Below are 14,917 nucleotides of genomic sequence, written 5' to 3'. Positions count from 1 at the left end.
TTACCTCACATGTGTGGGTGCACCTACCTGGGTGCCAAGGGGAAAGCCTAAAACACAAGTAACCCCAAGTCTGTTTTCAGACCAGAATTTCAGACTCTCTGCCGACCGGCACACCATAGAGATATGGGCCCCGGGTGTCCAAGCCACCAAGTAAAACAGGGAACCCCATGCATTTCCGGAAAGTGGACACCCGTGGGAATCCGCAGAGGTATGATTTGCGCAAATCGGCCAAGAATTTATTACCCAGACACCCCCGCAAAGTCCGAAATGTGTGGGAAAAAATGCATTTTCCGCACATTACGCTCGGCTCACCCACCGAAACACGCCCCCAACAACACATGGCCTACCGTCCCACGTTCCCACAGGTGTCCCGATGAAAATGGTACCTCACATGTGTGGGTGCACCTACACCTACCTTGGCGCCAAGGGGAAAGCCTAAAACACAAGTAACTCCAAGTCTGTTTTCAGACCAGAATTTCAGACTCTCTGCCGACCGGCACACCATACAGATATGGGCCTCGGGTGGCCAAGCCACCAAGTAAAACAGGGAACCCCATGTATTTCCGAAAAGAGGACACCCGTGGCAATCCGCAGAGGTATGATTTGCACAAATCGACCCAGAATTTATTACCCAGACACCCCCGAAAGTCTGAAATGTGGGGTAAAAAACACATTTTCCGCACATTTCGCCCGGCTCACCCATCGAAACACGCCGCCAACAACACATGGCCTACCGTCCCGCGTTCCCACAGGTCCCGATGAAAACGGTGCCTCACATGTGTGGGTGCACCTACCTGGGTGCCAAGGGGAATGCCTAAATCACAAGTAACCCCAAGTCTGTTTTCAGACCAGAATTTCAGACTCTCTGCTGACCGGCACACCATACAGATATGGGCCTCAGGTGTCCAAGCCACCAAGTAAAACAGGGAACCCCATGTATTTCCGAAAAGACCACGCCCGTGGCAATCCGCAGAGGTATGATTTGCACAAATCGACCCAGAATTTATTACCCAGACACCCCCGCAAAGTCTGAAATGTGGGGTAAAAAACACATTTTCCGCACATTTCACTCGGCTCACCCATCGAAACACGCCCCCAACAACACATGGCCTACCGTCCCGCGTTCCCACAGGTGTCCCGATGAAAACGGTACCTCACATGAGTGGGTGCACCTACCTGGGCGCCAAGGGGAAAGCCTAAAACACAAGTAACCCCCAAGTCTGTTTTCAGACCAGAATTTCAGACTCTCTGCCGACCGGCACACCATACAGATATGGGCCTCGAGTGTCCAAGCCACCAAGGAAAACAAGGAACCCCATGCATTTCCGAAAAGAGGACACCCGGCGGAATCCGCAGAGGTATGATTTGCGCAAATAGGCCCAGAATTTATTACCCAGACACCCCCGCAAAGTCCTAAATGTGGGGAAAAAAACTCATTTTCCGCACATTTCTCCCGGCTCACCCATCGAACACGCCGCCAACAACACATGGCCTACCATCCCGCGTTCCCACAGGTTCCAATGAAAACGGTACCTCACATGTGTGGGTGCACCTACCTGGATGACAAGGGGAATGCCTAAAACACAAGTAACCCCAAGTCTGTTTTCAGACCAGAATTTCAGACTCTCTGCCGACCGGCACACCATACAGATATGGGCCTCGGGTGTCCAAGCCACCAAGGAAAACAAGGAACCCCATGCATTTCCGAAAGGAGGACACGCGTCGGAATCCACAGAGGTATGATTTGTGCAAATAGGCCAGGAATTTATTGCCCAGACACCCCCGCAAAGGCCTAAATGTGGGGAAAAAAAACTCATTTTCCGCACATTTCACTCAGCGCACCCATCGAAACACGCCCCCAACAACACATGGCCTACCGTCTCGAGTTCCCACAGGTGTTCCGATGAAAACGGTACCTCACATGTGTGGGTGCACCAACCTGGGTGCCAAGGGGAAAGCCTAAAACACAAGTAACCCCAAGTCGTTTTCACACCTGAATTGCACACTCTCACATCATACAGATATGGGCCTCGGGTGTCCAAGCCACCAATGAAAACAGGGAACCCCATGCATTTCCGAAAAGAGGACACCCGTGGGAATCAGCAGAGGTATGATTTGGGAAAATCGGCCCAGAATTTATTACTCAGACACCCCCGCAAAGTCCGAAATATGGGGAAAAAAATGCATTTTCCGCACATTTCACTCGGCGCACCCATCGAAACACGCCGCCAACAACACATGGCCTACCGTCTCGCGTTCCGACACATGTCCCGATGAAAACGGTACCTGACAGCTGTGGGTGTACCTACCTGGGAGCCAAGGGGAAATCCTAAAAAACAAGTAACCCCAAGTCTGTTTTCTGACCAGAATTTCAGACTCCCTGCCGACCGGCACACCATACAGATATGGGCCTCGGGTGTCCAAGACACCAAGGAAAATAGGGAACCCCATGCATTTCCGAAAAGAGGACACCCATGGGAATCCGCAGAGATATGATTTGCGCAAATCGGACCAGAATTCATTACTTAGACACCCCCGCAAAGTACTAAATGTGGGGGAAAAAACACATTTTCTGCACATTTCCCTCGGCTCACTCATCGAAACACGCCCTTGACAACATATGGCCTACCATCCCCCGTTCCCACAGGTGTCCCGATGAAAACGGTACCTCACATGTGTGGGTGCACCTACCTGGGCGGCAAGGGGAAAGCCTAAAACACAAGTAACCCCAAGTCTGTTTTCAGACCAGAATTTCAGACTCTCTGCCGACCGGCACACCATACAGATATGGGCCTTGGGTGTCCAAGTCACCAAGGAAAACAGGGAACCCCATACATTTCCGAAAAGAGGACACCCATGGGAATCGGCAGAGGTATGATTTGGACAAATTGGCCCAGAATTTATTACCCAGACACCCCCGCAAAGTCTGAAATGTGGGGAAAAAAATGCATTTTCCGCACATTTCACTCGGCGCACCCATCGAAACACGCCGCCAACAACACATGGCCTACCGTCCCACGTTCCCACAGGTGTCCCGATGAAAACGTTACCTCACATGTGTGGGTGCACCTACCTGGGTGCCAAGGGGAAAGCCTAAAACACAAGTAACCCCAAGTCTGTTTTCAGACCAGAATTTCAGACTCTCTGCCGACCGGCACACCATACAGATATGGGCCCCAGGTGTCCAAGCCACCAAGTAAAACAGGGAACCCCATGCATTCCCGAAAAGTGGACACCCGTGGGAATCCGCAGAGGTATGATTTGCGCAAATCGGCCAAGAATTTATTACCCAGACACCCCCGCAAAGTCCGAAATGTGGGGGAAAAAACGCATTTTCCGCACATTACGCTCGGCTCACCCATCGAAACACGCCCCCAACAACACATGGCCTACCATCCCACGTTCCCACAGGTGTCCCGATGAAAACGGTACCTCACATGTGTGGGTGCACCTACACCTACCTTGGCGCCAAGGGGAAAGCCAGAAACACAAGTAACCCCAAGTCTGTTTTCAGACCAGAATTTCAGACTCTCTGCCGACCGGCACACCATACAGATATGGGCCTCAGGTGTCCAAGCCACCAAGTAAAACAGGGAACCCCATGTATTTCCGAAAAGAACACGCCCGTGGCAATACGCAGAGGTATGATTTGCACAAATCGACCCAGAATTTATTACCCAGACACCCCCGCAAATTCTGAAATGTGGGGTAAAAAACACATTTTCCGCACATTTCACTCGGCTCACCCATCGAAACACGCCCCCAACAACATATGGCCTACCATCCCGCGTTCCCACAGGTATCCCGATCTAAACGGTACCTCACATGTGTGGGTGCACCTACCAGGGCGCCAAGGAGAAAGCCCAAAAAACAAGTAACTCCAAGTCGTTTTCACACCTGAATTGCACACTCTCACATCATACAGATATGGGCCTCGGGTGTCCAAGTCACCAAGGAAAACAGGGAACCCCATACATTTCCGAAAAGAGGACACCCGTCGGAATCGGCAGAGGTATGATTTGGGCAAATCGGCCCAGAATTTATTACCCAGACACCCCCGCAAAGTCCGAAATGTGGGGAAAAAAATGCATTTTCCGCCCATTTCACTCGGCGCACCCATCGAAACACGCCGCCAACAACACATGGCCTACCGTCCCACGTTCCCACAGGTGTCCCGATGAAAACGTTACCTCACATGTGTGGGTGCACCTACCTGGGTGCCAAGGGGAAAGCCTAAAACACAAGTAACCCCAAGTCTGTTTTCAGACCAGAATTTCAGACTCTCTGCCGACCGGCACACCATACAGATATGGGCCCCGGGTGTCCAAGCCACCAAGTAAAACAGGGAACCCCATGCATTTCCGGAAAGTGGACACCCGTGGGAATCCGCAGAGGTATGATTTGCGCAAATCGGCCAAGAATTTATTACCCAGACACCCCCGCAAAGTCCGAAATGTGTGGGAAAAAATGCATTTTCCGCACATTACGCTCGGCTCACCCACCGAAACACGCCCCCAACAAAACATGGCCTACCGTCCCACGTTCCCACAGGTGTCCCGATGAAAATGGTACCTCACATGTGTGGGTGCACCTACACCTACCTTGGCGCCAAGGGGAAAGCCTAAAACACAAGTAACCCCAAGTCTGTTTTCAGACCAGAATTTCAGACTCTCTGCCGACCGTCACACCATACAGATATGGGCCTCGGGTGGTCAAGCCACCAAGTAAAACAGGGAACCCCATGTATTTCCGAAAAGAGGACACCCGTGGCAATCCGCAGAGGTATGATTTGCACAAATCGACCCAGAATTTATTACCCAGACACCCCCGCAAAGTCTGAAATGTGGGGTAAAAAACACATTTTCCGCACATTTCTCCTGGCTCACCCATCGAAAACGCCGCCAACAACACATGGCCTACCATCCCGCGTTCCCACAGGTTCCAATGAAAACGGTACCTCACATGTGTGGGTGCACCTACCTGGATGACAAGGGGAATGCCTAAAACACAAGTAACCCCAAGTCTGTTTTCAGACCAGAATTTCAGACTCTCTGCCGACCGGCACACCATACAGATATGGGCCTCGGGTGTCCAAGCCACCAAGGAAAACAAGGAACCCCATGCATTTCCGAAAGGAGGACACGCGTCGGAATCCACAGAGGTATGATTTGTGCAAATAGGCCAGGAATTTATTGCCCAGACACCCCCGCAAAGGCCTAAATGTGGGGAAAAAAAACTCATTTTCCGCACATTTCACTCAGCGCACCCATCGAAACACGCCCCCAACAACACATGGCCTACCGTCTCGAGTTCCCACAGGTGTTCCGATGAAAACGGTACCTCACATGTGTGGGTGCACCAACCTGGGTGCCAAGGGGAAAGCCTAAAACACAAGTAACCCCAAGTCGTTTTCACACCTGAATTGCACACTCTCACATCATACAGATATGGGCCTCGGGTGTCCAAGCCACCAATGAAAACAGGGAACCCCATGCATTTCCGAAAAGAGGACACCCGTGGGAATCAGCAGAGGTATGATTTGGGAAAATCGGCCCAGAATTTATTACTCAGACACCCCCGCAAAGTCCGAAATATGGGGAAAAAAATGCATTTTCCGCACATTTCACTCGGCGCACCCATCGAAACACGCCGCCAACAACACATGGCCTACCGTCTCGCGTTCCGACACATGTCCCGATGAAAACGGTACCTGACAGCTGTGGGTGTACCTACCTGGGAGCCAAGGGGAAATCCTAAAAAACAAGTAACCCCAAGTCTGTTTTCAGACCAGAATTTCAGACTCTCTGCCGACCGGCACACCATACAGATATGGGCCTCGGGTGTCCAAGACACCAAGGAAAATAGGGAACCCCATGCATTTCCGAAAAGAGGACACCCATGGGAATCCGCAGAGATATGATTTGCGCAAATCGGACCAGAATTCATTACTTAGACACCCCCGCAAAGTACTAAATGTGGGGGAAAAAACACATTTTCTGCACATTTCCCTCGGCTCACTCATCGAAACACGCCTTTGACAACATATGGCCTACCATCCCCCGTTCCCACAGGTGTCCCGATGAAAACGGTACCTCACATGTGTGGGTGCACCTACCTGGGCGGCAAGGGGAAAGCCTAAAACACAAGTAACCCCAAGTCTGTTTTCAGACCAGAATTTCAGACTCTCTGCCGACCGGCACACCATACAGATATGGGCCTTGGGTGTCCAAGTCACCAAGGAAAACAGGGAACCCCATACATTTCCGAAAAGAGGACACCCATGGGAATCGGCAGAGGTATGATTTGGACAAATTGGCCCAGAATTTATTACCCAGACACCCCCGCAAAGTCTGAAATGTGGGGAAAAAAATGCATTTTCCGCACATTTCACTCGGCGCACCCATCGAAACACGCCGCCAACAACACATGGCCTACCGTCCCACGTTCCCACAGGTGTCCCGATGAAAACGTTACCTCACATGTGTGGGTGCACCTACCTGGGTGCCAAGGGGAAAGCCTAAAACACAAGTAACCCCAAGTCTGTTTTCAGACCAGAATTTCAGACTCTCTGCCGACCGGCACACCATACAGATATGGGCCCCAGGTGTCCAAGCCACCAAGTAAAACAGGGAACCCCATGCATTCCCGAAAAGTGGACACCCGTGGGAATCCGCAGAGGTATGATTTGCGGAAATCGGCCAAGAATTTATTACCCAGACACCCCCGCAAAGTCCGAAATGTGGGGGAAAAAACGCATTTTCCGCACATTACGCTCGGCTCACCCATCGAAACACGCCCCCAACAACACATGGCCTACCATCCCACGTTCCCACAGGTGTCCCGATGAAAACGGTACCTCACATGTGTGGGTGCACCTACACCTACCTTGGCGCCAAGGGGAAAGCCTAAAACACAAGTAACCCCAAGTCTGTTTTCAGACCAGAATTTCAGACTCTCTGCCGACCGGCACACCATACAGATATGGGCCTCAGGTGTCCAAGCCACCAAGTAAAACAGGGAACCCCATGTATTTCCGAAAAGAACACGCCCGTGGCAATACGCAGAGGTATGATTTGCACAAATCGACCCAGAATTTATTACCCAGACACCCCCGCAAATTCTGAAATGTGGGGTAAAAAACACATTTTCCGCACATTTCACTCGGCTCACCCATCGAAACACGCCCCCAACAACATATGGCCTACCATCCCGCGTTCCCACAGGTATCCCGATCTAAACGGTACCTCACATGTGTGGGTGCACCTACCAGGGCGCCAAGGAGAAAGCCTAAAAAACAAGTAACTCCAAGTCGTTTTCACACCTGAATTGCACACTCTCACATCATACAGATATGGGCCTCGGGTGTCCAAGTCACCAAGGAAAACAGGGAACCCCATACATTTCCGAAAAGAGGACACCCGTCAGAATCGGCAGAGGTATGATTTGGGCAAATCGGCCCAGAATTTATTACCCAGACACCCCCGCAAAGTCCGAAATGTGGGGAAGAAAATGCATTTTCCGCCCATTTCACTCGGCGCACCCATCGAAACACGCCGCCAACAACACATGGCCTACCGTCCCACGTTCCCACAGGTGTCCCGATGAAAACGTTACCTCACATGTGTGGGTGCACCTACCTGGGTGCCAAGGGGAAAGCCTAAAACACAAGTAACCCCAAGTCTGTTTTCAGACCAGAATTTCAGACTCTCTGCCGACCGGCACACCATACAGATATGGGCCCCGGGTGTCCAAGCCACCAAGTAAAACAGGGAACCCCATGCATTTCCGGAAAGTGGACACCCGTGGGAATCCGCAGAGGTATGATTTGCGCAAATCGGCCAAGAATTTATTACCCAGACACCCCCGCAAAGTCCGAAATGTGTGGGAAAAAATGCATTTTCCGCACATTACGCTCGGCTCACCCACCGAAACACGCCCCCAACAAAACATGGCCTACCGTCCCACGTTCCCACAGGTGTCCCGATGAAAATGGTACCTCACATGTGTGGGTGCACCTACACCTACCTTGGCGCCAAGGGGAAAGCCTAAAACACAAGTAACCCCAAGTCTGTTTTCAGACCAGAATTTCAGACTCTCTGCCGACCGTCACACCATACAGATATGGGCCTCGGGTGGTCAAGCCACCAAGTAAAACAGGGAACCCCATGTATTTCCGAAAAGAGGACACCCGTGGCAATCCGCAGAGGTATGATTTGCACAAATCGACCCAGAATTTATTACCCAGACACCCCCGAAAGTCTGAAATGTGGGGTAAAAAACACATTTTCCGCACATTTCGCCCGGCTCACCCATCGAAACACGCCGCCAACAACACATGGCCTACCGTCCCGCGTTCCCACAGGTCCCGATGAAAACGGTGCCTCACATGTGTGGGTGCACCTACCTGGGTGCCAAGGGGAATGCCTAAATCACAAGTAACCCCAAGTCTGTTTTCAGACCAGAATTTCAGACTCTCTGCTGACCGGCACACCATACAGATATGGGCCTCAGGTGTCCAAGCCAGCAAGTAAAACAGGGAACCCCATGTATTTCCGAAAAGAACACGCCCGTGGCAATCCGCAGAGGTATGATTTGCACAAATCGACCCAGAATTTATTACCCAGACACCCCCGCAAAGTCTGAAATGTGGGGTAAAAAACACATTTTCCGCACATTTCACTCGGCTCACCCATCGAAACACGCCCCCAACAACACATGGCCTACCGTCCCGCGTTCCCACAGGTGTCCCGATGAAAACGGTACCTCACATGAGTGGGTGCACCTACCTGGGCGCCAAGGGGAAAGCCTAAAACACAAGTAACCCCCAAGTCTGTTTTCAGACCAGAATTTCAGACTCTCTGCCGACCGGCACACCATACAGATATGGGCCTCGAGTGTCCAAGCCACCAAGGAAAACAAGGAACCCCATGCATTTCCGAAAAGAGGACACCCGTGGGAATCCGCAGAGGTATGATTTGCGCAAATAGGCCCAGAATTTATTACCCAGACACCCCCGCAAAGTCCTAAATGTGGGGAAAAAAACTCATTTTCCGCACATTTCTCCCGGCTCACCCATCGAAACACGCCCCCAACAACACATGGCCTACCGTCTCGCGTTCCCACAGGTGTCCCGATGAAAACGGTACCTCACATGAGTGGGTGCACCTACCTGGGCGCCAAGGGGAAAGCCTAAAACACAAGTAACCCCCAAGTCTGTTTTCAGACCAGAATTTCAGACTCTCTGCCGACCGGCACACCATACAGATATGGGCCTGGAGTGTCCAAGCCACCAAGGAAAACAAGGAACCCCATGCATTTCTGAAAAGAGGACACCCGGCGGAATCCGCAGAGGTATGATTTGTGCAAATAGGCCCAGAATTTATTACCCAGACACCCCCGCAAAGTCCTAAATGTGGCGAAAAAAACCCATTTTCCGCACATTTCGCCCGGCTCACCCATCGAAACACGCCGCCAACAACACATGGCCTACCGTCCCGCGTTCCCACAGGTCCCGATGAAAACGGTACCTCACATGTGTGGGTGTACCTACCTGGGTGCCAAGGGGAATGCCTAAAACACAAGTAGCCCCAAGTCTGTTTTCAGACCAGAATTTCAGACTCTCTGCCGACCGGCACACCATACAGATATGGGCCCCGTGTGTCCAAGCCACCAAGGAAAACAGGGAACCCCATGCATTTCCAAAAAGTGGACACCCGTCGGAATCCGCAGAGGTATGATTTGCGCAAATCGGCCAAGAATTTATTACCCAGACACCCCCGCAAAGTCCGAAATGTGGGGGAAAAAACACATTTTCCGCACATTTCGCTCGGCTCACCCATCGAAACACGCCCCAACAACACATGGCCTACCGTCCCACGTTCCCACAGGTGTCCCGATGAAAACGGTACCTCACGTGTGGGTGCACCTACCTTGGCGACAAGGGGAAAGCCTAAAACACAAGTAACCCCAAGTCTGTTTTCAGACCAGAATTTCAGACTCTCTGCCGACCGGCACACCATACAGATATGGGCCTCGGGTGTCCAAGCCACCAAGGAAAACAGGGAACCCCATGCATTTCCGAAAAGAGGACACCCGTGGGAATCCGCAGAGGTATGATTTGCGCAAATCGGCCCAGAATTCATTACCCAGACACCCCCGCAAAGTGCGAAATGTGGGGGAAAAAACACATTTTCCGCACATTTCCCTCGGCTCACCCATCGAAACACGCCCCCAACAACATATGGCCTACCGTCCCGCTTCCCCACAGGTGTCCCGATGAAAGCGGTACCTCACATTTGTGGGTGCACCTACCTGGGTGGCAAGGGGAAAGCCTAAAACACAAGTAACCCCAAGTCTGTTTTCACACCTGAATTGCACACTGTCACATCATACAGATATGGGCCTCGGGTGTCCAAGCCACCAAGGAAAACAGGGAACCCCATGCATTTCCGAAAAGAGGACACCAGTAGGAGTCCGCAGAGGTATGAGTTGCGCAAATCGGCCCAGAATTTATTACCCAGACACCCCCGCAAAGTGCGAAATGTGGGGAAAAAAATGCATTTTCCGCACATTTCACTCGGCGCACCCATCGAAACACGCCCCCAACAACACATGGCCTACCGTCCCACGTTCCCACAGGTGTCCCGATGAAAACGTTACCTCACATGTGTGGGTGCACCTACCTGGGTGCTAAGGGGAAAGCCTAAAACACAAGTAACCCCAAGTCTGTTTTCAGACCAGAATTTCAGACTCTCTGCCGACCGGCACACCATACAGATATGGGCCCCGGGTGTCCAAGCCACCAAGGAAAACAGGGAACCCCATGTATTTCCGAAAAGAGGACTCCCTTGGGAATATGCAGAGGTATGATTTGCGCAAATCAACCCAGAATTTATTACCCAGACACCCCCGCAAAGTCTGAAATGTGGGGGAAAAAACACATTTTCCGCACATTTCTCTCGGCTCACCCATCGAAACACGCCCCCAACAACACATGCCCTACCGTCCCGCGTTCCCACAGGTGTCCCGATGAAAATGGTACCTCACTTGTGTGGGTGCACCTACCAGGGCGCCAAGGAGAAAGCCTAAAAAACAAGTAACCCCAAGTCGTTTTCACACCTGAATTGCACACTCTCACATCATACAGATATGGGCCTCGGGTGTCCAAGTCCCCAAGGAAAACAGGGAACCCCATACATTTCCGATAAGTGGACACCTGTGGAAATCCGCAGAGGTATGATTTGCGCAAATCGGCCAAGAATTTATTACCCAGACCCCCCCGCAAAGTCCGAAATGTGGGGAAAAAAACGCATTTTCCGCACACTTCGCTCGGCTCACCCATCGAAACATGCCCCCAACAACACATGGCCTACTATCCCGCTTTCCCACAGGTGTCCCGATCTAAACGGTACCTCACATGTGTGGGTGCACCTACCAGGGCGCCAAGGAGAAAGCCTAAAAAACAAGTAACCCCAAGTCGTTTTCACACCTGAATTGCACACTCTCACATCATACAGATATGGGCCTCGGGTGTCCAAGTCACCAAGGAAAACAGGGAACCCCATACATTTCCGAAAAGAGGACACCCATGGGAATCGGCAGAGGTATGATTTGGACAAATTGGCCCAGAATTTATTACCCAGACACCCCCGCAAAGTCTGAAATGTGGGGAAAAAAATGCATTTTCCGCACATTTCACTCGGCGCACCCATCGAAACACGCCGCCAACAACACATGGCCTACCGTCCCACGTTCCCACAGGTGTCCCGATGAAAACGTTACCTCACATGTGTGGGTGCACCTACCTGGGTGCCAAGGGGAAAGCCTAAAACACAAGTAACCCCAAGTCTGTTTTCAGACCAGAATTTCAGACTCTCTGCCGACCGGCACACCATACAGATATGGGCCCCAGGTGTCCAAGCCACCAAGTAAAACAGGGAACCCCATGCATTCCCGAAAAGTGGACACCCGTGGGAATCCGCAGAGGTATGATTTGCGCAAATCGGCCAAGAATTTATTACCCAGACACCCCCGCAAATTCCGAAATGTGGGGGAAAAAACGCATTTTCCGCACATTACGCTCGGCTCACCCATCGAAACACGCCCCCAACAACATATGGCCTACCGTCCCGCTTCCCCACAGGTGTCCCGATGAAAGCGGTACCTCACATTTGTGGGTGCACCTACCTGGGTGGCAAGGGGAAAGCCTAAAACACAAGTAACCCCAAGTCTGTTTTCACACCTGAATTGCACACTGTCACATCATACAGATATGGGCCTCGGGTGTCCAAGCCACCAAGGAAAACAGGGAACCCCATGCATTTCCGAAAAGAGGACACCAGTAGGAGTCCGCAGAGGTATGAGGTGCGCAAATCGGCCCAGAATTTATTACCCAGACACCCCCGCAAAGTGCGAAATGTGGGGAAAAAAATGCATTTTCCGCACATTTCACTCGGCGCACCCATCGAAACACGCCCCCAACAACACATGGCCTACCGTCCCACGTTCCCACAGGTGTCCCGATGAAAACGTTACCTCACATGTGTGGGTGCACCTACCTGGGTGCTAAGGGGAAAGCCTAAAACACAAGTAACCCCAAGTCTGTTTTCAGACCAGAATTTCAGACTCTCTGCCGACCGGCACACCATACAGATATGGGCCCCGGGTGTCCAAGCCACCAAGGAAAACAGGGAACCCCATGTATTTCCGAAAAGAGGACTCCCTTGGGAATATGCAGAGGTATGATTTGCGCAAATCAACCCAGAATTTATTACCCAGACACCCCCGCAAAGTCTGAAATGTGGGGGAAAAAACACATTTTCCGCACATTTCTCTCGGCTCACCCATCGAAACACGCCCCCAACAACACATGCCCTACCGTCCCGCGTTCCCACAGGTGTCCCGATGAAAATGGTACCTCACATGTGTGGGTGCACCTACCAGGGCGCCAAGGAGAAAGCCTAAAAAACAAGTAACCCCAAGTCGTTTTCACACCTGAATTGCACACTCTCACATCATACAGATATGGGCCTCGGGTGTCCAAGTCCCCAAGGAAAACAGGGAACCCCATACATTTCCGATAAGTGGACACCTGTGGAAATCCGCAGAGGTATGATTTGCGCAAATCGGCCAAGAATTTATTACCCAGACACCCCCGCAAAGTCCGAAATGTGGGGAAAAAAACGCATTTTCCGCACACTTCGCTCGGCTCACCCATCGAAACATGCCCCCAACAACACATGGCCTACTATCCCGCGTTCCCACAGGTGTCCCGATCTAAACGGTACCTCACATGTGTGGGTGCACCTACCAGGGCGCCAAGGAGAAAGCCTAAAAAACAAGTAACCCCAAGTCGTTTTCACACCTGAATTGCACACTCTCACATCATACAGATATGGGCCTCGGGTGTCCAAGTCACCAAGGAAAACAGGGAACCCCATACATTTCCGAAAAGAGGACACCCATGGGAATCGGCAGAGGTATGATTTGGACAAATTGGCCCAGAATTTATTACCCAGACACCCCCGCAAAGTCTGAAATGTGGGGAAAAAAATGCATTTTCCGCACATTTCACTCGGCGCACCCATCGAAACACGCCGCCAACAACACATGGCCTACCGTCCCACATTCCCACAGGTGTCCCGATGAAAACGTTACCTCACATGTGTGGGTGCACCTACCTGGGTGCCAAGGGGAAAGCCTAAAACACAAGTAACCCCAAGTCTGTTTTCAGACCAGAATTTCAGACTCTCTGCCGACCGGCACACCATACAGATATGGGCCTCAGGTGTCCAAGCCACCAAGTAAAACAGGGAACCCCATGTATTTCCGAAAAGAACACGCCCGTGGCAATACGCAGAGGTATGATTTGCACAAATCGACCCAGAATTTATTACCCAGACACCCCCGCAAATTCTGAAATGTGGGGTAAAAAACACATTTTCCGCACATTTCACTCGGCTCACCCATCGAAACACACCCCCATCAACATATGGCCTACCATCCCGCGTTCCCACAGGTATCCCGATCTAAACGGTACCTCACATGTGTGGGTGCACCTACCAGGGCACCAAGGAGAAAGCCTAAAAAACAAGTAACTCCAAGTCGTTTTCACACCTGAATTGCACACTCTCACATCATACAGATATGGGCCTCGGGTGTCCAAGTCACCAAGGAAAACAGGGAACCCCATACATTTCCGAAAAGAGGACACCCGTCGGAATCGGCAGAGGTATGATTTGGGCAAATCGGCTCAGAATTTATTACCCAGACACCCCCGCAAAGTCCGAAATGTGGGGAAAAAAATGCATTTTCCGCCCATTTCACTCGGCGCACCCATCGAAACACGCCGCCAACAACACATGGCCTACCGTCCCACGTTCCCACAGGTGTCCCGATGAAAACGTTACCTCACATGTGTGGGTGCACCTACCTGGGTGCCAAGGGGAAAGCCTAAAACACAAGTAACCCCAAGTCTGTTTTCAGACCAGAATTTCAGACTCTCTGCCGACCGGCCCACCATACAGATATGGGCCCCGGGTGTCCAAGCCACCAAGTAAAACAGGGAACCCCATGCATTTCCGGAAAGTGGACACCCGTGGGAATCCGCAGAGGTATGATTTGCGCAAATCGGCCAAGAATTTATTACCCAGACACCCCCGCAAAGTCCGAAATGTGTGGGAAAAAATGCATTTTCCGCACATTACGCTCGGCTCACCCACCGAAACACGCCCCCAACAACACATGGCCTACCGTCCCAGGTTCCCACAGGTGTCCCGATGAAAATGGTACCTCACATGTGTGGGTGCACCTACACCTACCTTGGCGCCAAGGGGAAAGCCTAAAACACAAGTAACTCCAAGTCTGTTTTCAGACCAGAATTTCAGACTCTCTGCCGACCGGCACACCATACAGATAT

The sequence above is a fragment of the Ambystoma mexicanum genome, chromosome 13, assembly GCF_040938575.1.
Source record: "Ambystoma mexicanum isolate Mex_15411 chromosome 13, UKY_AmexF1_1, whole genome shotgun sequence".
NCBI classification, from domain to species: Eukaryota; Metazoa; Chordata; class Amphibia; order Caudata; family Ambystomatidae; genus Ambystoma; species Ambystoma mexicanum.
Note: the sequence above shows the minus strand (reverse complement) of the source record.